This window comes from Rhinolophus sinicus, chromosome 17 (genome assembly GCF_057876585.1).
Source record: "Rhinolophus sinicus isolate RSI-liver-muscle chromosome 17, RSI-T2T, whole genome shotgun sequence".
Classification (NCBI taxonomy): domain Eukaryota; kingdom Metazoa; phylum Chordata; class Mammalia; order Chiroptera; family Rhinolophidae; genus Rhinolophus; species Rhinolophus sinicus.
In genome coordinates, this window is record NC_142517.1 from 113,881,201 (window position 1) to 113,906,296 (window position 25,096).

General features: G+C 45.1%; 1 long non-coding RNA gene across 1 annotated transcript; it reads right to left on the reverse strand.

Moving 5' to 3' along the window:
• Window positions 1-15,951: 15,951 nt before the first annotated feature.
• Window positions 15,952-24,691, reverse strand: LOC148754837 (uncharacterized). The gene is made up of 3 exons (XR_016019749.1): window positions 24,447-24,691; window positions 18,192-18,711; window positions 15,952-16,937 (listed from the first exon to the last, which is right to left on the reverse strand). It is a non-coding gene; the product is annotated as an uncharacterized LOC148754837 (long non-coding RNA).
• Window positions 24,692-25,096: the final 405 nt, after the last annotated feature.

Consider the following 25,096-nt stretch of genomic DNA (forward strand, 5'->3'; position numbering starts at 1 on the left):
GGACACGGGTCGCGCTTTCCCAGACTCCTCCTTTATGCTTCTCCGGAATTGTTGTTCCGGACGCAACTGTTTCCAAAGTTCAAGCAGGAGTGCATTGGGTTGTCAGTCTATTTTCTTCCTATCGACCCCTGCTGCCACGAGATCACGCCACATCTGTGCGCGTGTTACTCTCTGAGGCCTGCGACCTCGCCCCTTTACCTTTGGTGTGGGCTTCCAGGTCTCAACTGTGCGGACCTCCTGTTTTAACTTCCTTCGCCTCCAGCTTTCAACATCCCCTAGTGTGGCCATGGTGGTTGTAACTTCATGGATCCGACGCCCTACATACGGTGTAAGAATAGCAACCAAGGATCCAAAAGCACTCGCAGGTGCAGTATCCAAAACCAGATCTCTCACGCTGGCAGTAAAAAGCTCGTCATCTGGGCCCTGCATGTTGAGGTTAAAAATAGCGTGTCTCATACCCATTTCACGGATTATTTGCGTAAGTTCCGTATATGACTGCCATTGACTCACAGTGTCTGGCAGCTCGCCAGGCTGTCCCCATACTGTGTGTACCGCAGCCGTGAGCCACGCCATTAGAGAGTGGTTGCCCTGGTTGTTGGCCAACCTATGGCAGTTTTGTAACTTTTGTCGCAGGGACGGATGCACTGTCATGAAGGCTAGCTTTTCCATCTCGCCTGGGGAGCAGAGAATGCTGTCTGCTCCCTCATCCCATAAACGTAACAGCCAAGCTGAGACTGGCTCTCCAGGGCGCTGTCTGTACCGCCTCCCCAGCTCCTGCAACTCAGTGGGAGTGTATGGGGTGTAGGCTGTGAACTCAGTCACAGCTGGGTTGCCGGCAGCAATGCCCCCGGGGCCCAAAGGTTGCTCACGTTTTACCCTTTGCTTAAAGATTGGCTGGGCTTGGGGGTTGGGAGCTACATTGTCTCCACTTGCTTCCTCCGCCTCTGTCTCAGAGTCTCCACCTTGGGGCCCCTGTTCTAACAGGCGGACCCAGGCTTCCAGCGCTTCCAACCTGGACACCTGGTTCGGCACCTGGGCCACTTCATTAAGCCCATTTTCCGTGTTGAGACTCAAGGCCATGAGGAACATCCAGCCCACGTGGCTGGCTGTAGCCTTTTCCTCCTCCGGCAACCGCGTAGCCAGAGCCTGCAGGGCCCTCTCCACACTGGCCGGAGAGCCGTCCATGTCCTCCCACTCCTCCTTGGGGGTCCAACTCCTGAGAACAGTGGCCACCGAACACCATATACTGTGTGGGGGCCATACATCCTCCTGCCCAGAGTCAGACGCCATTCCTACCTGGTTGGAATCTTGCTCACCCTGCCAGGTGTCTGAGTGGGTGGAGGCCTCGGTGTAAGATGTCCACCACCCTCGGAGCTTAAGGCCGCAGCAGATCACCAAAATGAAGGCAATGCCGTCCATGGCCAAGAGGGAGGTGTGCCATCTGGAGGCTCGAGTCTTCCAGGCAGATCGTGCCTCCCGCTCCCGGTGTAGCTCCTCGCGGGCCTCCCGAAGCTGAACTTTTGTATGCATAAACTGCTCGACCATCCTTCGGTGAGTTTTGGCCGGTACCATACCCTGCTCGCTGCGCCGTTTGTCATGCAGGAGACCCTTCTCACCCCGCCATCTTTCAGGCGGGGCGGCCTGCGGGGTCTCTGCTCCCGCTCCCCACACAAGAACACAGGATATGGTGAGGCCGAAAAGGAACACCCACGGAGCCATAGGTAGGGGAGTCATACCACTATGGTCTCACTGGAGGCTGGGCCCACCGGACGCCGACCTGCCGACCGCTTTTCCGCCAACCGACCGACCGACGACTCTCCTCCACTCTCTCGACTCTGTTCCTCTCTCTCGGCCCTCCTCTTCCGCTCTCTTCGGCTTTGCTCGGCTCCTCGGCAATCCTTCGTAGCCACAGCAGTTATACCAGCGGCCAATCGGCTAACCGGCCACAGCCGACGGCCAATGAGCCACAGCCGACGGCCATTCACCACCCGAGCCAGCACCCTTCCACGTGAGGCCGAGAACCTGTAAACTACTTTCTGGGGCTCGGTCCCACAACTCCTGTCATGTGGGGTGTCATGTGAGGTGTCATGTGAGGTGTCATGTAGGGTCTCTGGTCCCACTCCCCACATAAGAATGCAGGATATGGTGAGGACAAAAAGGAACACCCTCGGAACCATAGATAGGGAAGTCATACCACCATATTCTCGCTGGCAGCCGGGTGAAAGACAAGAAGTAGGATCCATGCGATCTGCAATCCGCCGTCTACTTCTCTGCCTGCCAACCAACCAACCGACCAACCAACGCAGTCACGGCAGTTATATCAGTGGCTAATTAGCTAACTGGTTACATCTGGTTACAGCTGATGGCCAGCCAGTCACAGCTCATGGCCATCTACTACCCGAGCCAGCACCTTTCCATGTGAGGCTAAGAGCCTGGAAACTGCTCTCTGGGACTCTGTCCCCACAACTCCCCTATCTACGGCTCCGTTGGTGTTCCTTTTTGGCCTCACCATGTCCTGTGTTCTTATGCAGGGAGCAGGAGCTGAGACCCTGCATGACAGAAGCACATACGTCCTTGTAAACCAAAATTAATTTTAGACTGTAATAAAGAATAAAAAGCATTTATCTGAGTAAAAAGAGCTGCAGTCTGGGAGACACAGATTCAGGTAGCAGCCTAAATTGTGTTCCCCAGAGACAAAGGGGAGGCCGCGTTTTATAGCAAGAATTCCTGCTTAGGTTCTCAATTAGGTCTGTCTCATGTAAATGAGGCATCACGTTGTGCAGTTCTGATTGGAGGGGACAGGTCTCAGTCCGTTGATAGAAAGATGAAACCAGGGTTTCCCTGCAGTGGTTGGCCAGGCGGCATAAACAAGCAGGGCATAGTGTGGGAAGCCCAGGTTCAGTCTGAGCTTCTTCCTCGTGTAAAGAACATGAGGAGCTCCTGTCAGCACATGGATGCTATACTCTTTTTTTTTTTTTTTTACCGTTGTTTGTTCTTTTATTTTATATATATATATATATATATATATATATATATATATATATATATATATATATATATTATTAGTTTCAGGTGCACAAGACAAAGCAAAACTTAGACGTTTATCATTTATATCCCTCACACTGTGTGAACCCCCCTCCCCCCATCCACTATCCCTCTGTACGTTCCCCAAATTAATTTTCAAACCCCCGTGACCATCTTGTGGTTACCGACTATTTTTCAAAACCTCTCACCTTCCCCTTATCCCCACCCCCCTGCCCCTCTAGCAACCCTCTGTTTTTCCTCCATGTTTCCAAAACTGTCTCTGATTAGTTCATTCACTTATTCTTTTCTTTAGATTCCGCATATAAGTGAGATCATATGGTATTTGTCTTTCTCTTTCTGACTTATTTCACTTAACATAATGTTCTTTAGGTCCATCCATGTTGTTGCAAATGGTAAGATTTCTTTCTTCTTTATGGCTGCGTAATACACCATTGTATAAATGTACCGCAGTTTCTTTTTTTTTTAAATTAAATTTATTGGGGTGACAATTGTTAGTAAAATTACATAGATTTCAGGTGTACAATTCTGTATTACATCATCTATAAATCCCATTGTGTGTTCATCACCCAGAGTCAGTTCTCCTTCCATCACCATATATTCGATCCCCCTTACCCACATCTCCCACCCCCCACCCCCCACCCCCCTTACCCTCTGGCAACCACTAAACTATTGTCTGTGTCTATGAGTTTCTGTTTCTCATTTGTTTGTCTTGTTCTTTTGTTGTTTTTGGTTTATATACCACATATCAGTGAAATCACATGGTTCTCTGCTTTTTCTGTCTGACTTGTTTCGCTCAGCATTACTCTCTCAAGATCCATCCATGTTGTCACAAATGTTCCTATATCATCTTTTCTTACCGCCAAATAGTATTCCATTGTGTATATATACCACAACTTCTTTATCCTTTCATCTATCGAAGGACATTTTGGTTGTTTCCATGTCTTGGCCACAGTAAACAAAGCTGCAATGAACATTGGAGCACACGTGTCTTTATCTCTAAATGTTTTCAGATTTTTTGGGTAGATACCCAGGAGAGGGATTGCTGGGTCGTATGGCAATTCTATTCGTAATTCTTTGAGGAACCTCCACACTGCCTTCCATAACGGCTGCACCAGTCTGCATTCCCACCAACAGTGTATGAGGGTTCCTTTTTCTCCACAGCCTCTCCAACATTTGATACTATTTGTCTTGATGATAGCCATTCTGACTGGGGTGAGGTGAGATCTCATTGTGGTTTTTATTTGCGTTTCTCTGATGATTAGTGATGTTGAGCATTTTTTCATATGTCTATTTGCCATTTGTATGTCCTCTTTGGAGAAATGTCTCTTCAGGTCCTCTGCCCATTTTTCAATTGGGTTGTTTGTTTTTTTGTTGTTGAGTTGCATGAGTTCCTTGTATATTCTGGATACTAGCCCCTTATCGGAGGCACTGTTTGCAAAAATCTTCTCCCATTCAGTTGGTGGCCTCTTTATTTTGTCGATGGTTTCTTTTGCTGTGCAGAAGCTTTTAAGTTTCATATAGTCCCATTCGTTTATTTTAGCTTTTACTTCCATTGCCTTTGGAGTCAAGTTCATAAAATGCTCTTTGAACCCAAGGTCCATAAGTTTAGTACCTATGTTTTCTTCTATGCAGTTTATTGTGTCAGGTCTTATGCTTAAGTCTTTGATCCATTTTGAATTAACTTTGGTACATGGTGACAAATAGCAGTCCAGTTTCATTCTTTTGCACGTGGCTATCCAATTCTCCCAGCACCATTTATTGAAGAGGCTGTCTTTGCTCCATTGTATGTTTTTAGCTTCTTTGTCAAAAATTATCTGTCCATATTTATGTGGTTTTATTTCTGGGTTCTCAATTCTATTCCATTGGTCTATGTGTCTGTTTTTCCGCCAATACCATGCTGTTTTGATTATTGTAGCCCTGTAGTACAAGCCAAAGTCAGGAAGTGTGATACCTCCATTCTTGTTCTTTTTTCTTAAGATTCCTTTGGCTACTCGGGGTCTTTTGTGGTTCCAAACAAATCTGATGATTTTTTGTTCTATTTCTTTAAAATATGCCATTGGGATTTTGATGGGGATTGCATTGAATCTGTATATTGCTTTGGGTAATATGGCCATTTTAACTATGTTGATTCTTCCAATCCATGAGCACGGAATGTCTTTCCATTTCTTTGTGTCTTCTTCAATTTCTTTCAAAAATGTCTTATAGTTTTCAGCATATAAGTCTTTCACATCTTGGTTAAGTTTATTCCTAGGTATTTTATTCTTTTTGCTGCAATTGCAAAAGGAATTATTTTTTGTATTTCTTTTTCTGAGATTTCATTGTTAGTATATAGGAAGGCAATGGACTTTTGTGCATTGATTTTGTAGCCGGCAACTTTACTGTATTCGTTGATTGTTTCTAATAGCTTTTTGGTGGAGTCTTTAGGGTTTTCTAGATATAGCATCATGTCATCTGCAAACAGTGATAATTTAACTTCTTCCTTCCCAATTTGGATGCCATTTATTTCTTCCTCTTGCCTGATTGCTCTGGCAAGGACTTCCAACACTATGTTGAAAAGCAGAGGTGATAGGGGACATCCCTGTCGTGTTCCTGAACGTAGAGCAAAGGGCTTCAGTTTTTCTCCATTAATTATGAGATTAGCAGAGGGCTTGTCATATATGGCCTTTATTATGTTAAGGTATTTTCCTTCTATACCCATTTTATTAAGTGTTTTAATCATAAATGGATGTTGTATCTTGTCAAATGCTTTTTCTGCATCAATTGATATAATAATATGATTTTTGTCCTTTATTTTGTTTATGTGATGTATCACATTGATGGATTTGCGTATGTTGAACCGTCCTTGTGTCCCGGGGATGAACCCCACTTGGTCGTGATGAATAATCTTTTTAATGCATTGTTGTATTCGATTTGCTAGAATTTTGTTTAGGATTTGTGCATCGGTATTCATCAGAGATATGGGTCTGTAGTTTTCTTTTTTTGTGCTGTCCTTACCAGGTTTTGGTATCAGGGTAATGTTAGCCTCATAAAATGAGTTAGGGAGTACTGTCTCTTCTTCAATTTTTTGGAAGAGTTTGAGCAGGATTGGTATTAGATCCTCTTTGAAGGTTTGGTAGAATTCACTAGTGAAGCCATCTGGTCCCGGACTTTTGCTTTTGGGAAGGTTTTGGATGACTGATTCAATTTCGTTACTGGTGATCGGTCTGTTTAGATTTTCCAATTCTTCATGGTTCAGCCTTGGAAGGCTATATGTTTCTAAGAACTTGTCCATTTCTTCTAGGTTGTTGAATTTGGTGGCATATAGTCCTTCATAGTATTCTTGGATGATCCTTTGTATTTCTGTGGTGTCCGTAATAACTTCCCCTTTTACGTTTCTGATTTTGTTAATCAGTGTCTTCTCTCTTTTTAGCTTAGTAAGTCTAGCTAAGGGTTTGTCAATTTTGTTAATCTTTTCAAAGAACCAGCTCTTTGTCACATTAATTTTTTCTATTGTCTTTTTGTTCTCTATTTCATTTAGTTCTGCTCTAATTTTTGTTATTTCCTTTCTTCTGCTGACCTTGGGTTTTACTTGTTCTTCTTTCTCTAGTTTTTAAGGTGTAACATGAGGTTATTTATTTGGGAGTTTTCTTGTTTCTTGAGATAGGCCTGTAATGAGATAAATTTCCCTCTTAAAACTGCTTTCGCTGTATCCCAAAAATTTTGGTAAGATGTATTTTCATTGTCATTTGTTTCTGTGTATCTTTTGATCTCTCCTCTAACTTCTTCTTTGACCCAGTCCTTGTTTAAAAGTGTGTTGTTTAATCTCCATGTATTTGTGTTTTTCCCCGCTTTCTTTTTACAGTTGATATCCAATTTCAAAGCCTTGTGATCAGAGAATATGCATGGTATGATTTCAATCTTCTTAAATTTGTTGAGACTGATTTTATGTCCCAATATATGGTCTATCCTTGAGAATGTTCCATGTACACTAGAAAAGAATGTGTAGTCTGATGTTTTAGGATGAAGTGCTCTATAAATGTCAATTATGTCCATTTCATCTGATGTGTCATATAGGGCTGCTATTTCGTTATTTATTTTCTGTTTGGATGATCTATCCATAGCTGTCAATGATGTATTTAAGTCCCCTAGTATAATTGTGTTTTGGTCAATTTCTCCCTTTAGTTCTGTTAGTTGTTGCTTGGTGTATTTCGGTGCTCCCTGATTGGGGGCATAAATATTGATGACTGTTATGTCTTCTTGTTGTACAGCCCCTTCACCATTATGAAATGTCCATCTTTGTCTCTTGTTATCTTTTTCACCTTGAAGTCTGTTTCATCTGATATCATTATGGCTACACCTGATTTTCTCTGGGTACCATTTGCTTGGAGTGTCAATTTCCACCCTTTCACTTTGAGTGTCTGCTTGTCCTTGTAGCTGAGATGTGTCTCTTGGAGACAGCATATGGTTGGCTTTAGTTTTTGATCCAATCTGCTACTCTGTGCCTTTTTATTGGTGAGTTCAGTCCATTTACATTTAGGGAGATTATTGATATGTGAGGATTTCCTGTCATTCTATCTTTAGTTTTCTGGTAAGGCTGTGTCTCCATTGTTTCTTTGCCTTTTTGTTGTTGTCTATTATTTCTGTGTGGTGGTATTCTATGATGTTTCCCTCTGTTTCTTCTTTTATTTCAGTATATATTTCAGTTCTGGATTTTTTTTTTTGAGAGGTTACCCTTAAGTTTATGTAAAAGAAAGTTTGATATTTAGAGTATTCCATTTTCTTCAGCACGCTTACTTTCTCCATTCCCATATTCCTTTCAGGCCTTTACTCTCCCCCTTTTTGAGTTTTGGTTGCCACAAATTGTCCCTGTTGATGGTGGTCGAATAGCCTCCTTTATTATTTCTTGTAATGCAGGTCGTGTATTAGAAAATTCCCTCAGCTTCTGTATGTCTGGAAAGGTCTTTATTCCTCCTTCATATCTAAAGGATATCTTTGCTGGATATATTATTCTTGGCTCATGATTTCTCTCTTTCAATAGTTTGAATATTTGGTTCCACTCCCTCCTGGCTTGTAGAGTTTCTGCTGAAAAATCTGATGATAATCTAATGGGCTTTCCTTTGTAAGTTACCGTCTTCTTTTCCCTGGCTGCCTTGAAGATTCTTTCTTTGTCGTTGATTTTAGACAGCTTCAATACAATGTGCCTTGGAGAAGGCCTGTTGGGATTGAGGTAACTAGGTGTTCTATTTGCTTCTTGCATTCGAGGGTCCAGTTCTGTCCTCAAATTTGGGAAGTTCTCATCGACAATTTGTTTGAATATATTCTCTGTTCCCTTCTGTCTTTCTTCTCCTTCTGGTATGCCCATTATTCTTATATAGCTCTTTCTGATGGAGGCGGAGTAGAGTTTTTCATTTCTTTTAAGTCTCAAGTCTCTTTCTTCTTCTATCTGTGTCATTTCCAGGTTTTATCTTCGATGTCACTGATTCTTTCTTCCATCTGGTCAACTCTACTACCTAAGCTGGTTATTTCATTCTTAATTTCTTCTATTGAGTTTTTAATCTCCAGAAATTCTATTTGGTTCTTTTTTAAAATTTCAATCTCTTTCGTAAAATGCTCATGCTGTTCTTTGATTGAGTTTCTGAGTCCATTTAACTGCCTATCTGTGTTTTCTTGTATCTCGTTGAGTTTTTTCAGAACTGCAATCTTGAATTCTCTGTCATTTAAGTCACATATTTCTGTATCTTTAAGTGCCTTCTCTGGAGATTTTTCACTTTCTTTCTGAGCTATCTTGTTGCCTTGGTTATTCATGGCGATTACTGGTTTATTATTTCTCTTCCTAGACATCTACAGGAGTGACTTCTGCAACAGGTTGATAGAAAGTGGTCTTTCTTTTGTTTGTCAGTACTTGTTGGTAAAATGTTTTATTATTTCTCCAACTGCAACTTATTTTTCTTCTCCCACACTGTAGTGCTATGTTTTCTCTGCACTATTCCAACTTCTCACACAATGGGGGGATTCCCTGCGAGACGAGCTTCTGCTCTGTTAATAGTTCATCTAGGTCACAGGGCGCAGTGTCCCGGTGGGTATGCGGAGAGCTTTTGATGTTTCAAAGCTCTTCCAGTTCTTGATTCAGAGCCCGTATGTTTCAGCAGTTCTGTTTACTCCTGCAGGTATCCGCCCAGATAGGTGGGGTCAGGGGCGGGGTGAGTTGTGAGAGGTGGCCCAGAGCAACGGCGGCGACCACCACCACAGCCGGTCCCTCCTCCACAGCTCTCTCCCCCTTGCCGGAATTACCTGGGCTGCGAATTCGTGTCTGCAGTCCACAGTTCTCAAAATAGCAAATTCTCTGTTGTTTTGATCTGACACTGCTACTGTTTCGCTTCTAGCACCGGGCAGGTGGGGGCGGGGCGAGCTCTGGGAGGGGAGGGAGGTGGCGGCTAGTCTCAGTGCCTAAGGCTCCGTTCTCTGCTCGGCAGTGCGGGCTTAAACCACCGTTTTCAGCCTTTTTCCCTCAGTCTTTACTCCGAGGTCCCTGCTGTGAGCGTTGGGCCCAGCCGTGGCATATGCTGTCCCCTCAGCCCTGTGGAGCCCTGGTGGAGCCCTAGCAGTCCGAGTTCTTCCCTCTCCCGCAGCTGCGGTAGTTCCGGGAAGCAGCGAGCTCGGCGCACTGAGCGAGGTCTGCGTCCTGCGCCCGCGCGGCTCCGTCTCCGCGTATTTCTCCCTTTCCTCCTCCCTCCACTCGCGCGAATCTCCCACCTGTAGGTTATTTCAGTCGGCAGTGGGCCTCCTCGTCCTGCCTGTCCGCTGTGCAGGGAGTCCCCTGCGGAGTTATTGTTGTCCGATTAGTTGTAAATTCCAGGGGAGCTTTACAGAGGCTCACCTCACTCCGCCATTTTTCCGGAACATCCCTGTACCGCAGTTTCTTAATCCAATCATCTACTGATGGGCATTTCCGTTGTTTCCAGGTCTTGGCTATTGTGTATAGTGCTGCAATAAACATAGGAGTGCATAAAGATTTTTGAATTGGAGTTTTAGATTTCTCCGGATAGATACCTAGGAGTGGGATTGCTGGATCATAAGGTAGTTCCATTTTCAGGTTTTTGAGATACCTCCAAACTGTTTTCCATAGTGGCTGCACGCAATCTGCATTCCCACCAACAGTGCACAAGCGTTCCCTTTTCTCCACATCCACGCCAGCACTTGTTGTTTGTTGATTTATTGATGATAGTCATCTTGACTGGGGTGAGGTGGTATCTCATTGTGGTTTTTATTTGCATTTCTCTGATGGTTAGTGAGGTTGAACATTTCTTCATATGTCTGTTTGCCATCTGTATGTCCTTTTTCGAAAAATGTCTCTTCATGTCCTCTGCCCATTTTTTAATTGGGTTGTTTGTTTTTTTGGAGTTGAGTTGAGTGAGTTTTTTATAAATTTGTGATATTAACCCCTTATCAGATACATCATTGGCAAATATCTTTTCCCATTCAGTAGGATCCCTTTTTGTTTTATTGATGGTTTCCTTTGCTGTGAAAAAGCTTTTTAGTTTGATGTAATCCCACATGTTTATTTTTTCTCTTACTTCCCTCGCGCGAGGGGATATATCAGTAAAAATCTTACTCCGGGTAATGTGTGTGAAGTTTCTTTCTACATTTTCTTCTAGGAATTTTATGGTTTCAGATCTTACATTTAAATCTTTAAGCCATTTTGAATTTATTTTTGTATGTGGTGTAAGGAGGTGATCCAGCTTCATCTTTTTGCATGTGTCTGTCCAGGTTTCCCAGCACCATTTATTGAATAGACTGTCTTTACCCCACCGTACATTCTTGCTTCCATTGTCATAGATTAAATGGCCATATAGGCATGGATTTATTTCTGGACTCTCTATTCTGCTCCATTGATCTATGGGTCTGTTTTTATGCCAGTATCATGCTGTTTTGGTTACTGTAGCCTTGTAGAATGATTTGATGTCAGGTATCGTTATACCTCCCACTTTGTTCTTATTTCTCAAGATTGCCAAGACAAAGAAAGAATCTTTATACCAGCAGAATCTTAATAGCAGCAGAATCTTTAAGAGTCTTAAAGAACCATGGGGTCATTCATGGTTCCATATAAGTTTTAGGATTACATGTTCTATTTCTGTGAAAATGGTCTTTGGTAATTTTATAGGAATTGTGTTGAATCTGTATATTGCCTTAGACAGTATGGGCATTTAACGATATCAGTTTTTCCCATCCATGAGCATGGTATGTGTTTCCATCTGTTTGTGTCTTTAATTTCTTTCTTCAGTGTCTTATAATTTTCTGAGTACAGATCTTTTACTTCTTTGGTTAAATTTATTCCCAAGTATTTTATAGTCTTTGAAGCAATTGTAAATGGGATTGTTTTCTTAATTTCTCCTTCTGATATTTTGTTATTGGTATATACAAATGCAACTGATTTCTGAATATTAATTTTGTATCCTGCTACTTTACTAAATTCATCTATCAGCTCTAATAGTTTCTTGGTGGAGTCTTTAGGGTTCTCTCTATATAGTATCATATCATCTGCATATAATGACAATTTTACTTCCTCGTTACCGATTTGGATGCCTTTTATTTCTTTTTCTTGTCTGATTGCTGTGGCTAGAACTTCCAGCACTTGTTGAATAGAAGTGGAGAAAGTGGACAACCTTGCCTTGTTCCTGATCTTAAGGGGAATGGTTTTAGCTTTTCCCCATTGAATATGATGTTAGCTGTGAGTTTATCATATATGGCCTTTATTATGTTGAGACATGGTCCCTCTATTCCCACTTTCTTAAGAGTTTTTGTCATAAATGGCTGCTGGATTTTGTCAAATGCTTTTTCTGCATCTATTGATATGATCATATGATTTTTATTTTTCATTTTGTTAATGTGGTGTATCATATTAATTGATTTGCGGATGTTGAACCACCCTTGCATACCAGGAATGAATCTCACTTGATCATGGAGTATGATCTTTTTACTATATTGCTGAATTCTGTTCGCTAATATTTTGTTGAGGATTTTTGCATATATATTCATTAGGGATATTAGCCTGTGGTTTCCTTCTTTTGTAGTGTCTTTGTCTGATTTTGGGATCAGGGTTATAGTGGCCTCATAAAAAGTGTTTGGAAGCCTTCCCTCCTTTTGGATTTTTGGAATAGCCTGAGGAGAATAGGTGATAATTTTTTTTAAATGTTTTGTAAAATTCACCTGTGAAACCATCTGGTCCAGGGATTTTGTTTGTTGGGAGATTGTTGATGACTGATTCAATTTCCCTGGTGGTAATCAGTCTATTCAGGTTTTCTGTTTCTTCTTGAATTAGCCTTGGAAGGTTGTATGCTTCTAGAAAATTGTCAATCTCTTCCAGATTGTCAGATTTATTGGCATATAGTTGCTCATAGTAATTTCTTAATTTTTTTTGTATTTCTGAGGTGTCTGTTGTCACTTCTCCTCTTTCATTTCTGAGTTTATTAATTAGGGTCCTCTCTCTTTTTTTTAATGGGTCTGGCTAAAGGTTTGTCAATTTTGCTTATCTTCTCTAAAAACCAACTCTTGGATTCATTGATCTTTTGTATTGTTTTTCTGGTTTCTATTTCATTTATTTCCGCTCTGATCTTTATTATCTCCCTCCTTGTACTCCCTTTGGGCTTATTTTGCTGTTCTTTTCCCAGATGCTTTAAGTGTGAAGATACTGTTGATTAGTGATTTTTCTAGTTTCTATAGGTAGGCCTGCAATGCTATGAATTTCCTTCTTAGGACTGCTTTCACTGCATCCCATAGATTTTGGGTCGTCGTGTTTTCATTTTCGTTTTTCTCAATATATCTTTTGATTTGTTCCTTGATCTCATGGTTGGCCGATTCATTATTTAGTAACGTTATTCATCCTCCATGAATTGGTGTGTCTTCCAGTTTTTTTCCTGTAGTTCACTTCTAATTTCATAGCACTGTGGTCAGAGAAGACAATTGGTATGATTTCAATTTTCTTAAATTTATCAAGACTTGTTTTGTGGCCTAACATGAAGTCTATCTTGGAAAATGTTCCATGTGCGCTTGAGAAGAATGTGTATTCTGCAGCTTTGGGGTGAAATGCTCTGAAAATATCGATTAAATCCAAGTGGTCCAATGTGTCATTTAAGGCCATTGTTTCCATATTGATTTTCTGTCTGGAAGACCTGTCCCTTGTTGTCAGAGGTGTGTTGAAGTCCCCTACTATGATAGTGTTACTGTTGATCTCTGTCTTTATGTCGGTCAATATATGTTCTATATATTTAGGTGCTCCTATGTTGGGTGCATAGATGTTTACTAGGGTTATGTCCTCTTGTCGGATCAATCCCTTTATTATTATGTGGTGCCCATCTTTGTCTTTTATTATATTCTTCATTTTAAAGTCTATTTTGTCAGATATAAGTATTGCAACTCCAGCTTTTTTCTCATTTCCATTTGCATGAAATGTCTTACTTGAACCCTTCACTTTCAGACTGTGTACGTCTTTTGATCTGAGCTGAGTCTCTTGTATACAGCATATACAAGGGTCTTGCTTTCTTATCCACTCAGCTACCCTATGTCTTTTGACTGGAGCATTTAATCTAGTTACATTTAAAGTGATTATTGATAGGTACTTAGTTATTGGCATTTTTTACATTTGTAGTAAGATTGTTTTCATCTTTCTTCTGTTTACAGAAGCCCTTTTGATATTTCCTGCTTTGCTGGCTTGGTGCTAATAAATTCCTTTAGCTTATTCTTTTCTGGGAAGCTCTTTATCTCTCCTTCAATTTTAAATGATCAAATTGCTGGATAAAGCAATCTGGGTTGTAGGCTTTTGTTTTTCATCACTTTGAGTATCTCCTGCCACTCCCTCCTGGCCTGCAATGTTTCTGCAGAAAAGTCATTTGATAGTCTTATGGGAGTTCCCTTGTATGTAACCCTCTGTCTTTCTCTTGCTGCTTTTAGGATTTTCTCTTTGTCTTTAACCTTTGCCATTTTAACTATAATGTGCCTTGCTGTGGGCCTGTTTGTGTTTATCCTGGTTGGAACTCTCTGCACTTCCTGGGCTGTATGTCGGTTTCCTTCACCAGGTTAGGGAAGTTTTCAGACATTATTACTTCAAATATGTTCTCGATCCCTTGCTTCCTCTCTTCACCTTCTGGTATTCCTATGATGCGCATGTTGTTGCGCTTGATGTTATCCCATAGGTCTCTTAAACCATCTTCATTGTTGTTCCATTTGGGTGATCTCTGCTAACTTGTCTTGTAAGTCGCTGATTCGATCCTCTGCGTCATCTAACCTGCTGGTAATTCCTTCATGTGTGTTCTTTATTTCAGTAATTGTGTTCTTTAGTTCTAACTGGTTGTTCGTTATGATTTCTCTGTCCTTCTTTATGTCATCACTAAGCTCCTTAAACATTCTTATCATCAGTGTTCTGAACTCTGTCTCTGATAGGTTGGTTAACTCTATTTCATTTGGTTCCAGTTCTGGAGGTTTCTTCTGTTCTTTTATTTGGGACATGTTTCTTTGTTTCCCCGTTCTGGCTGACTCTCTGTGTTTTCTTTGATGTATTAGGTAGATCCCCTAGGGTTCTTGGTTTTTGCTGGGTTATCTTATGTAGTATGTGTCCTTTATATTTCAGTTGTACCACTTCCTTCTTCTCCTGTGTGTGTGCTCCAAAGGTGACTTTTGTGTTGTGTATATTGTCCTGTTAAAGTTGATCTTTAATTGCTTTTGGCTTGTCGGTAGGTGGGATTGACTCCTAGGCTGACTAGTTGTGAGACTTGGCTCTGCCCACAGTGGATGTTCAGCTGCGTGAGGGTTGACCACTCAAGTGATGCTTGGACTCTAAGGGCTCTTGTGCTTATAAAGAATTCCCTCTGGGTGTGTCACTTGAAGGTCAAACCCGGTTTGGTCTGGCGTTGGCCCTTGGGTGTGTTGAATCTTGTACCTCTTGAGCTGGGCCATGGTGTAGGGCAATTTCAGAACAAAGCAAATCACCAAGCACAACAAGAACAACAACAAAGAAAAAACCAAATACACTCACATGTAAAAACAACCGATAACCCACACTCCACACAGGAAAAATATCAAAAATACAAAAACAAAACAAAACAATAAAAATAGCGTCAGTCTTGGCTTAAGCCCACCAAGTAATCTCCAGGTTGTCCTCTGTTGTACCAAAGAGTCCTCTGCGTATTGTGCAGGCAGAGCCAGTCACTTGGTGCCCAGAGTGACCCTGGGACTGCAGTTCTAGATGAGTGGGGTTGTGGGGTCTGTATGGTAATTTCTACAAAGTCAGTGCAGTTTCTGCTCTTGACTGCACATACATGCACTGAGAGTAACACAGCCAGCCCTGTGCCCAGGTCTCCTGAGTCTTAGGGCCCTTCTTCCGTGTGTGTGTGTGTGTGTGTGTGTGTGTGTGTGTGTGTGTGTGGAGGGCATGAGATTCCTGAGCTGTTGAAAGCCCAGAGCTGCGTCTTCCGCCTACTCACCTGACAAACTCTCATTCAGGCTTCAAGGCCAGGCCTCACTGTCTCATGTCCTGGGAAACCTTCCCAGTCTGCTCAGCCAGCTTTCCTGCCTGCTGGGAGCTCTTCCACATCTGGTCCACACTGTATGGAGATATCTGTAAGCTGAGCTGTTGGCCTCTCCCACTGGCTGGGGGTCACTGATTGGAGAGGGTCCCTGATTGCAGATGGCACCTTCTCCCAGCGAGGGCCTGACTCAGAGAAGGTGGGCCAACAGTGCTGGGGCAGTGAGTGCCCCTGCCGCTGAACTCATTCCCGGGACAGAACTGCTCACCCCTTTCCCTTCTCCTTCCTCTTTCTCTGGTTTCCATTTTGTCTGTTAGTCTCTCCCATTTGCAGAAGGCCAATCTGGCTTATGAAAAACAATCTGTCATCTTAATGTTTTTTATACTTCATTCCCCCAACAGCTGCAGTTTCCAGATGTTTATTACTGCTGTATTAGCAGAGGTTGTTAGTGACACTCAGGCTGACAGAATACAAATTGATTTTCAAATGTTATGCTGGTTGCTTAGGCATTTTTCTTGCACCCGCTAAGCAAAATGGGGGGAAAAGACTCATGCCACGTGGAGCATGCAATCTTTGATCCAAGGGTTTTGGGCCACATGTGAACCAAATACTGACGCTATTACACTGACTGGGGAAGGTGTGGGGAGGGGTGGGTTTCTAGGGAAACTTCGAGCTAAGCTCTTAGGGACACAATAGCTGGTGGTGACATGGACCTGAGCTGCTGTGTATTTTCTGGCTTCCGCTGTGGGCAGAGCATGGCCCAGTGGAGGGCAGCAGTGTGGACCCCAGAGTCAGACAGGCCTGGCTGGAATCCTAGCATTGCCACTTATTTGGGGTGTGTGACTGTGGGAAAGTCATGAATTCCTGAGAACCTCATTGGCAAACTCAGACAACAGTGTGGGTATGTGTCTCCCACACACCTACGAGCATTACACAGGACGGCACGTGCAAGCCTGGAATGGCGCCCTGACCAGCTCGGTAGGACATGCAGGTGTGGTTATGTGGGGTGAGCTACTAGAGTCTTCACCAGCCTTCATTAATGGGAAGGGCAGGAACTCCCTGAACTATCCAAGGATGAAGAGCTCGTCCTGCTTCAAATACCGGGGCAGAGAGACTTGGAGAACCAATCAAGGCAGAGGCCCTGTTACTTCTGCACAGCCCAGTGAACGCTGGTGTGTTGCCGGGCCCAAGGCTCCGTTGCAGGGCCCCGCCAGGCTGTGCTGTACCTGCCCTGGGTTGCAGGGTTGTGATGCTCTTCCTTTCCCTCCAAGACGGCCCTGGGATCCTTTGTTAGAGATTGTACAACCCAGAAAATGAAAGGTCCTCTTATAGCCTTTCCTGGGGCAAAGTGCTTCACTGATGCCATAACTGGAGAGGGACCACACCTGTGATTTCCTGTGAAAACAAAATGGACTGTGAGGTGACTTGTTTCTACTCCTAGACACAGAAGCAGCTGTCTTGGTTTTCAAAACTCCAGCTCATCAGCACTGCCTCAAATGTGATGATCACCAGGCTCAAGTGATTGGTCCTGTCACTAATATCACCCACTCCCTTTCCCTTCCACCCAGGCGATTGGCAGGTCACAGGTTGTGTCAGAGGCCCTTGCAGGGTGTCTCAGGGTCCAGGATATTTATGTATTGACCATCCTGTTGCCTGTACTCCTGGGAGCCTGTAGGAGAATCAGATGGAGGAGACAGATGGCTCTTTCCCCTTGTCTTGGAGCGTGCCCTATTTGGCCAAGACGTAAGGGACCTGGAAGCTGAGCCTGGGGCACAAGGAGGCTCTCTGACTTGGTGTGGGGAAACTCCAGTTGGCCTGGGCAGAGCCCTGACGTCAGTCCTGACAGTTACTGGGTAGGTGGGACAGTGGTCTTACAGCCCGAGGCCACACCAGAATCCTACTCCTGCCACAGGTTAGCCAGAGGATCTCTGGCAAGTCACTGTCCCTGTACTGTGACTGGTGTTGTGGGGATGGGGTCTGGAACTGCAGCAGGACGAACCCACAGCACACACGGTGATGGGTTTGGAAGAGGCTGGGATCCTAGGGGCAGGGCAGGACCCGAAATGCTGGCTGATGGGAACAGATGAGAGGGTGTGACTGCATGAGGCTTGGGCTGGGGAAAGCAATGACTGTACCGGGTATGGAGGCCAGAAATGTGGTCAGCTGGTATGGATAAAGAGTTTGCTTAGAGGAGGGAGAGAAGACAAGAGGGAGGAGGAGGGGTCCCTTCTCCTGGGAACTGTCTGCCCACTGTCTGTCTGGCTAACCCTTCGAGTCTCAGCTTAAATGTTACCTCCCCAGGCAAGCCCTCATTGTTCCCCAGTCCCAGAGCAAGTAGATCCCTTGATTGTAAGGTCTTCCAGCCCTACGTGCTTTTCCCATTTTACCACAATTCATATTAAATAACTATTTGTGTACTATTTGTCATCTGTGAACCAACAGGGCACCTAGCACTGGGTCTTGCCCACAGATGATCTTACTAAACATTTGCACCTGCCTCTGGGTGGAGAATCAGAGTTCCAACTCTGTCTATCAAAGAAGGTGCTGGGGAAGGGATCAGAATTTCCCTCCCAGTGTTGTCACTTGGTGAAGCAGGAAGGTCATTCCCCCTCTGGTCTCAATTTTCTCTGAGAAAACAGAACAAATTACCGAAGGAAATTATCTCCAGGTTTTCTTCCCGCTCGGAGCTTCTGGGCATCACAGAAGAGTGGCGTCTGTGAGTCGGCAAGGCCTCTTGGTCTTGGCTGGGCTGTTTCCTTGCTCTCTGTCCTCCTGCTTCCCTCCTCCAGCCCCCCACTCACTTCCAGGAACTGTGAGGACAGCTCCTCTGCAGGACAGTACCTGCGGGCTCATGGGATGGGGCTGTCGGTCAGCCTTTGCACTGTGTGGTATTTTCAGTTGAGTTGACCCTGAGATGTCAAATGCTTCCTGATGTGAGCCTCCCCTCCCCTCCCCCGTTTTCTCTCCTTGTAGCTGACCCTGGCCCCCCTCGTTCCTCTATCTGAGGACGGATGTGGTTGAGAAGACCAGTGGATGGGCAGTCACGTTGTCCCCAGACGTGTTCTCTGTCTCTGGGCCGTTACAGGAGATTGATGTTGTGGTGCTGGAAGGCGGAAAGAGATGTCATCTTTCTTGATTGCACCAAGCACATGACAGATCACTGGGTTTCCTGAAACAGAGTTGATGATTAGCATGGACATTTACATCAGAGCAAACCCAAACCAGATTCTGCAGGTTGTTTTATTGTCTACATGGAATGCCCAGCCTCATTGCTGCTGACAGAACTGTTCTTTTCCTGTAACTGTTGTCTCAGCAAAGGGCTCCGCTGCAGGGTGGCACCAGGGGAAAGGTGCGCATCCCCATACCCAGCCAGGAGAAAACATCCTGTGTGTCTGCACCCAGGTGGAAGAGCCTTGAGGGTCCCTGCTGGGGTGTCGCCTCTGCATTTGCAGGCTCTTTAACAGCCTGAGGAGAGGCTGGCTTGACCTTGTGTATGGGTGGCTGTGCATTTCAAGGTGCCTGCTGATGGCTGGGTGCAGAGTAGGTCTTCGGATGAGTTAATTCCCACGTAGTCTGAACACCTGTGGGAGAGAGACCATCACACCCATCTTATGAAGCTCTCTGGGCCATACCAGCTGGAGAGGGCAGGGGCCCAGCAGAAAGGGTGGCTTTCACAGTACGAGTTTCCCTCGGTCCCTGGCCCAGACCCCTTCTCCCACTTGCTGTGCAGTGGGTCTCTGTTTCTCAAAGGGGTTGAACCTGAGCTGAGCTCTGATGAGCTCTCATGCTCATGATGGACACTCCTTTTCCCCAAGCGTCGTCCTTGTTAGGGAGGAAAGAGCAGTGCTCATACAGGGGAAGGGCACACACATCCGTAGGGGCCTGTTTTGGACTGGGCAGCAGGCATACATTATCAGAGTGTGGCACAGGTAGGATTATGAGGGGAACTCGGCCATGGGACAAGCTGCAGATTTATTCTGAGGTCAGTGGGCATCTCCGAAGGATTCTGACAGTTCTCTTGGGAGGTCTGGGCAAGGGGCTGATACATTGACTCAGGCTAGGGAATGCTCCAAATGCTCACCCAGGGGCCCGCTTTGACCCTCTCTCCTTGGGTCGTTGCTGACCCGACCATCCCCAGATGGCCTGGGAAGCTAAGGGGCCTGATCCTTCTCCTGGACTCAGTCCTGCCAGCTCCTCACTTTATCTCTGGAGTCTGATGACCTCTTTACTGTGCCTGGAAAAGCCAAGAAACTTGTGGCTACAAAGAGCCCTCTTCTGGAATCTCTGTGCATGTGCTGTCTCCCAGAGGGCCTTCCTCCCCCAGCTTCCTAGCAGCACCCCAGGAACTTCTGGAGCCTGCTCCCCATTGGTTGTGTTTCTATCCTTTGTCTAGCCCTCCATGTAGTGTTTGCTGGTTCACTATTGTTGACCCAGCCCCTAGCAGGGTGCCTGGCAGATAGTAGGCACCATTTAAAAAATACATCAGTGAGTACATTGAAAGAGGTGGGGTTCCATCAATCACTTGGGCAGGGAAAGGGGTGGAGGGTATGCTGGAAAGTCGGGAAGCCTTAGGATGTCCGCAGCAACATCCCTCATCCTTCAGTGGACACTTGGCCAACTCTCAAGGTGAGAGCTACATCTCCCCTGCCTCACACAGGTGATTCTCTGCTCTCAGATTGTGGCAAGGCCTCCTCCTTGGGGGCTGAGGTGCCCAGCCCAGCCTCCTCACCTGGGTCCTCCGTGTGCTTTTGTTACTGAGCAAGGCTGAAACAGCCTCTATTGTCTTGTGTACCAAAGCTCTGATTCTTCCATTAAAATAACATCTTCTGGTTGAGAGAGTGGTTTGCAAACTATTTCTGAAACTGTTTTTCAAATCACGCCCTAAGCTTCCAGGAAGATGCTGCAGGGACTGCTTTGGGGGCAAGAGGGAGTCTATAGGGCGGGCTCTATCACTCTCCCCTCAATAATGCTTTTAAGTATTGAGTTTTAGATAAGATTTCTTTAAAATACACAACTGTTAAAAAAATTGAACATGAACGTTTCCATAGCAACATTTTTAAAAAGTTTGGACACCACTGTATTAAAATTACATCATCATCATCGTCACCATTTAAAACTAAAATCATATAGAAGCTGCCACAGGTAAGCAGTCTTCTCAACTCTGGGGTATAAAGAGGTGTAGCATGGCTCCTGCCATCAAGAAGAGCATGTTCTCAAAAAAATTGCTTTCACTCATTTCTGCGTGTTCGCCAGAGCCTGGAGGGCGGCACATGAGGACACTGAGGCTGAGCCTCTAGAAAGTGGGAGCATCACTGACCAGCAGAACTCGGCTCTGCTCTGCTCTCACCGTGACTTCCCACCTGCAGTCATTCAGGCCCACCTACGGGGTCATAACGTCAGAGGACATGCACGCACGCACACGCACACACGCGCACGCACACACGCGCACGCGCACACGCACACGTGCACACGCACACACGCACGCACACACGCGCACACGCGCACACACACGCACGGACACACACATGCACGCACGCGCACGCACACGCACGCACACACACGCACGCGCACACACACACGCACACACGCACACACGCACGCACACACGCGCGCACGCACACACACGCACGGACACACACATGCACGCACGCGCACGCACACGCACGCACACACGCACGCGCACGCACACGCACGCACACACACGCACGCGCACACACACACGCACACGCACACGCACGCACGCACACACACGCACACACGCGCACACGCACACACACACGCACACACACGCACACGCACACGCGCACGCACACGCGCACACGCACACACGCACATGCACACACGCACGCACGCACGCGCACACGCACACACGCACACACACGCACACACGCGCACACACACACGCACACGCACGCACGCACGCGCACATGCTCGCCTCTCCGATTGCTCTGAGTAGTCATCCGGAGCGGGAGAATGAAGACCTGCTCTGAGACAGTGGCCCTGACGTTTTCCACCCCTAAATCAAATCTCATTTAGTTTGTTCTAATATTTTGTGCTAGTGGGGCGATTTTTCAGGCAGAGAAAGTATGCTGCAAGTTTCTGTGCTGTGTCCACATCTGCCATTATGAGGCGACTTAGCCACGTCACCACTATGGCTCTGAATGAGGGTGCCTCGAGGTGGCGCTGGGCCCCTGACACTTTCAGGGATTGGCCGGGGTGTTTCCCTGGCCAGGTCTGGTCCTGCCCGTGGGCTGTACTGGGCTCGGTGCCGCAGAGGTTTCAGTGCATCCGGCAGTTGGCTGCTAAGCATGCCAAGGATCTAAGCCAAGTGTGCGGAAAAGCACCAGGCTCTGGGGCAGACAGTGGAGCTGTCACAGCTCTGGCAGCAGCCAGCCAGACCTGGGTGTTGTCCAGCAGCTCCGGGCTCTCATCTGGAGCTGGGGAGGAGGACAGGGTGTCCACAGGGCCCAGAGCCTGGAGGCACTCATGCCCCGACTCTCATTCCTTTGTGGACCTGTAGCACCGGGCAGGATTCTTTGGTAAAAGCAACAAAGTGTGAGTTGCCAACTCAAGGTAAAGGGAAAGTTTCGAAGACTCTGGGGCAGCCACTAGAATTGACAGACAATTTGATCTGAGCCGGGACAGGAGCCGGAGCAGGAGTCCAGCACAGTCTCATGCTGGGGACCTGGCAGGATGAGTGATTGCCAGCTTGCACTGGGCTCTGTGAGCCTGCATGAAGATCCATGTCCCAGAGTGTCCGAGGCTCCTTCCTGTCTGGGGGAGGATGGGCTGCTTAGTTGGCTGCCTCACTAAGACTGGGTCTAGTGAGGAAGCATTTTTCCCAAGAAAAATTGGGTCCTGCTACCTAGAGGAGAGGAGTGGACATAGGCAGGTCACAACTAGTGCACGGCCCCCACCTGTCTCCACTTCCAGTATCATTTCCTTCCCATCTGACTTGCATACAAATGCTTAATCAATCTTCAGTTGCCACTTGCATCCTGTTATTCTCCTTAAAAATGCCTTTGGGGTGATGAGGAGGATCCTGACCTCCTTGGGGGGGACTTCAGCACCGCTCACTACTCCCCTGTCACCACTTCTGTCCCACCCTTCCCGTCCACCTCCATCCTTGGCACAGCTGCTGGCCACTGCCCCTCCTCTACCCTCCACCAGAGCCTGGCTCAGAGCAGACTGCTTTGGGGAGTCTCTGGATCTTACTTTGCTTGAACCTGCACACTCAGAGAGCCCCCACACTGGAGTGCCTGAGGGACTGAGACTTTTTATCTTCTGGGTTTGTTTTTTCTCTATGGTTTTGAACTGAAACTTTGCCCGCTCCATCCTTTCCAAAGGTTCAAGTCCAGTCCTTGGAGGCCATCATCTTAGCCATCAGTTTCTTCCAGGGCAGGGGACACATCTTACTCTGTCCACTGTCTCTCCTTCACCGAAGAGGGACCCATAACTGTGCTCAAGTGTACATCTGTGCAATGAGGTTGCTATAGTGGGGAGCTCAAGGACATGAGGTGTAGTCACATGATGAAAACATCAGACGGTCATTAAATTCATGTTTATGAAGAAATTCTAATGACATAGACAAATAGTCATGGATGTTAAATAAGGAAAGTAGGACCTAACACAGAAATATATATATACATTAGGGTGCCACAAAAATGTATATACATTTTAAGAAAGGAAAAAACTATTAAAATTGTATTAGGTTGGTGCAAAAGTGATTGCAGTTTAAAAGGTTAAAAATAATTGCAAAAAGCACAATTACTTTTACACTAACTTCGTCATAATATATACCAATAACAAAAGATGAATAAAAGTCATGTGTATACATTTTTCTGTATATACTCCCGGTTTATACAGAAGACTTGAAACAAACAAGAAAATGCACCAAAATTTTAATAGTTGTTGTTTTTGAATAGAGGGATTTTATATGATTTATATTTTCTTCTTTATACTTTCCTGCATTTTCAAATTTCCTCCAAGGATTATATATTACTTCCATTTTTATGCTTATATTATTTTAATAATAAAAAGTTCTTAAAAATTATTGAAAAGTAACAAAACCATTTGTATTCTGAGGTGATGTTGCCCAGCTTGATGGAATATGGATGGGATTCAATTTGTCCCCCTTTAGACAAGTGTTTCCTTATTTAATGGTGAGGTAAAGGGAGTTGTAACTTGAAAACAACAACACACATTTCTTCTTCTGATCATTCTATCAGAGAAACAGAGTAGAACTAATACAGGACAGTTAGCATGTCCCTAGGTAGACAGGGAGGTCCCTGGTGGAATAAACAAAAGACTCCAGGTTTTGAAATCACTCCTTAGTTCTAGGACAAAATGTAACAAGGCCTTGAGGTTAATCATAAAATTCATTTTGGCCTGACAAACGGAGCTGATCTGATAGATAAAGAGTGGGTTACTTTGCTAATTCCTTTAGGATGGGCAAGCAGAACAAACCTGGTAGACGAATTTCATTAGAAGGCGCCTGTTCCCTTCTTCAAACAGTTCCCTTCTTCAAACAGCTCCCCCTTCCCCAAGGCAGGGAAGGTATAAAAGTAAGAGCTTTTGCCTCCGTCACTGGGCACCCCCATTCGGGACCCCTTCCCGCTTGGGAGCTCTGACTCTTTGCTTTTAATAAACTATCCTCTTTTTAAAACTCTTTGCCTCTCCTGGGTCCGTGTTTCCATTCTTCGGTCTCAGGAGACACGATTGTAGCCCACACCCAGAAACCGCTGGCAGATCCAACATCATCTACATCATTTGGGGACTGACAGGAAAAATATTCCTCCATCAGAACCAGGTGGATTTATCAGGGTACCTCCTGGTGCCTTCATTCCAGAAACATGCCTGAGTATGGATAAAATATGCGCCCCTTTGAACGCGTGGGAAGCTTACCTGAATCTGGTGCCATAATCAGACAAACGACTTAAATTCTTGTCTCAGCTGTTGCCCTTAAGCTAGTCATTCAGTCTTTCTCATCTGCAAAATGAGAACAATGTCTTCTTCCTGGAAGCTGTTGTGAAGATAATGATCATGTATGTAGTGTGCTTCGTCTGGTTCTGGCACACAGTAGGAGCTCAGCCATGAGGCACTTGTGCTGTGATTACCTCCAAGCAGGCACACAGCTCTCTGTGGCCTCCTTTGTTTCTCTTGCTCTGCTGGGACTCATCCTCCAGGGTACCTCCCACAGCTGCTGGGGGAGGCACCTGGGCACTCCTAGTCCTGAATATCACAAGAAGGTCTGAAGATGTCTGACATGGGGCCAAGGCAGGGGAGAAAGAGTGAGGGAAAGCAAGGGCAGAAAAAAGATAGATGGGCATTTAAAAAAAAAAATGCACTTGAGTAAGTATTAATGATAGTACAAGTGCATACTTTCATTTTTTCCTTTCTTATCTGATTTAAAAAACAATTGTATAAAATAATGTGTTTATAATGTATTGTAGAGTGGGTAGCATATAGAAACTATCTATCTATCTATCTATCATCTATCTATCTATCTATCTATCTATCTATCTATCTATCTATCTATCTATCATGTATCTAAC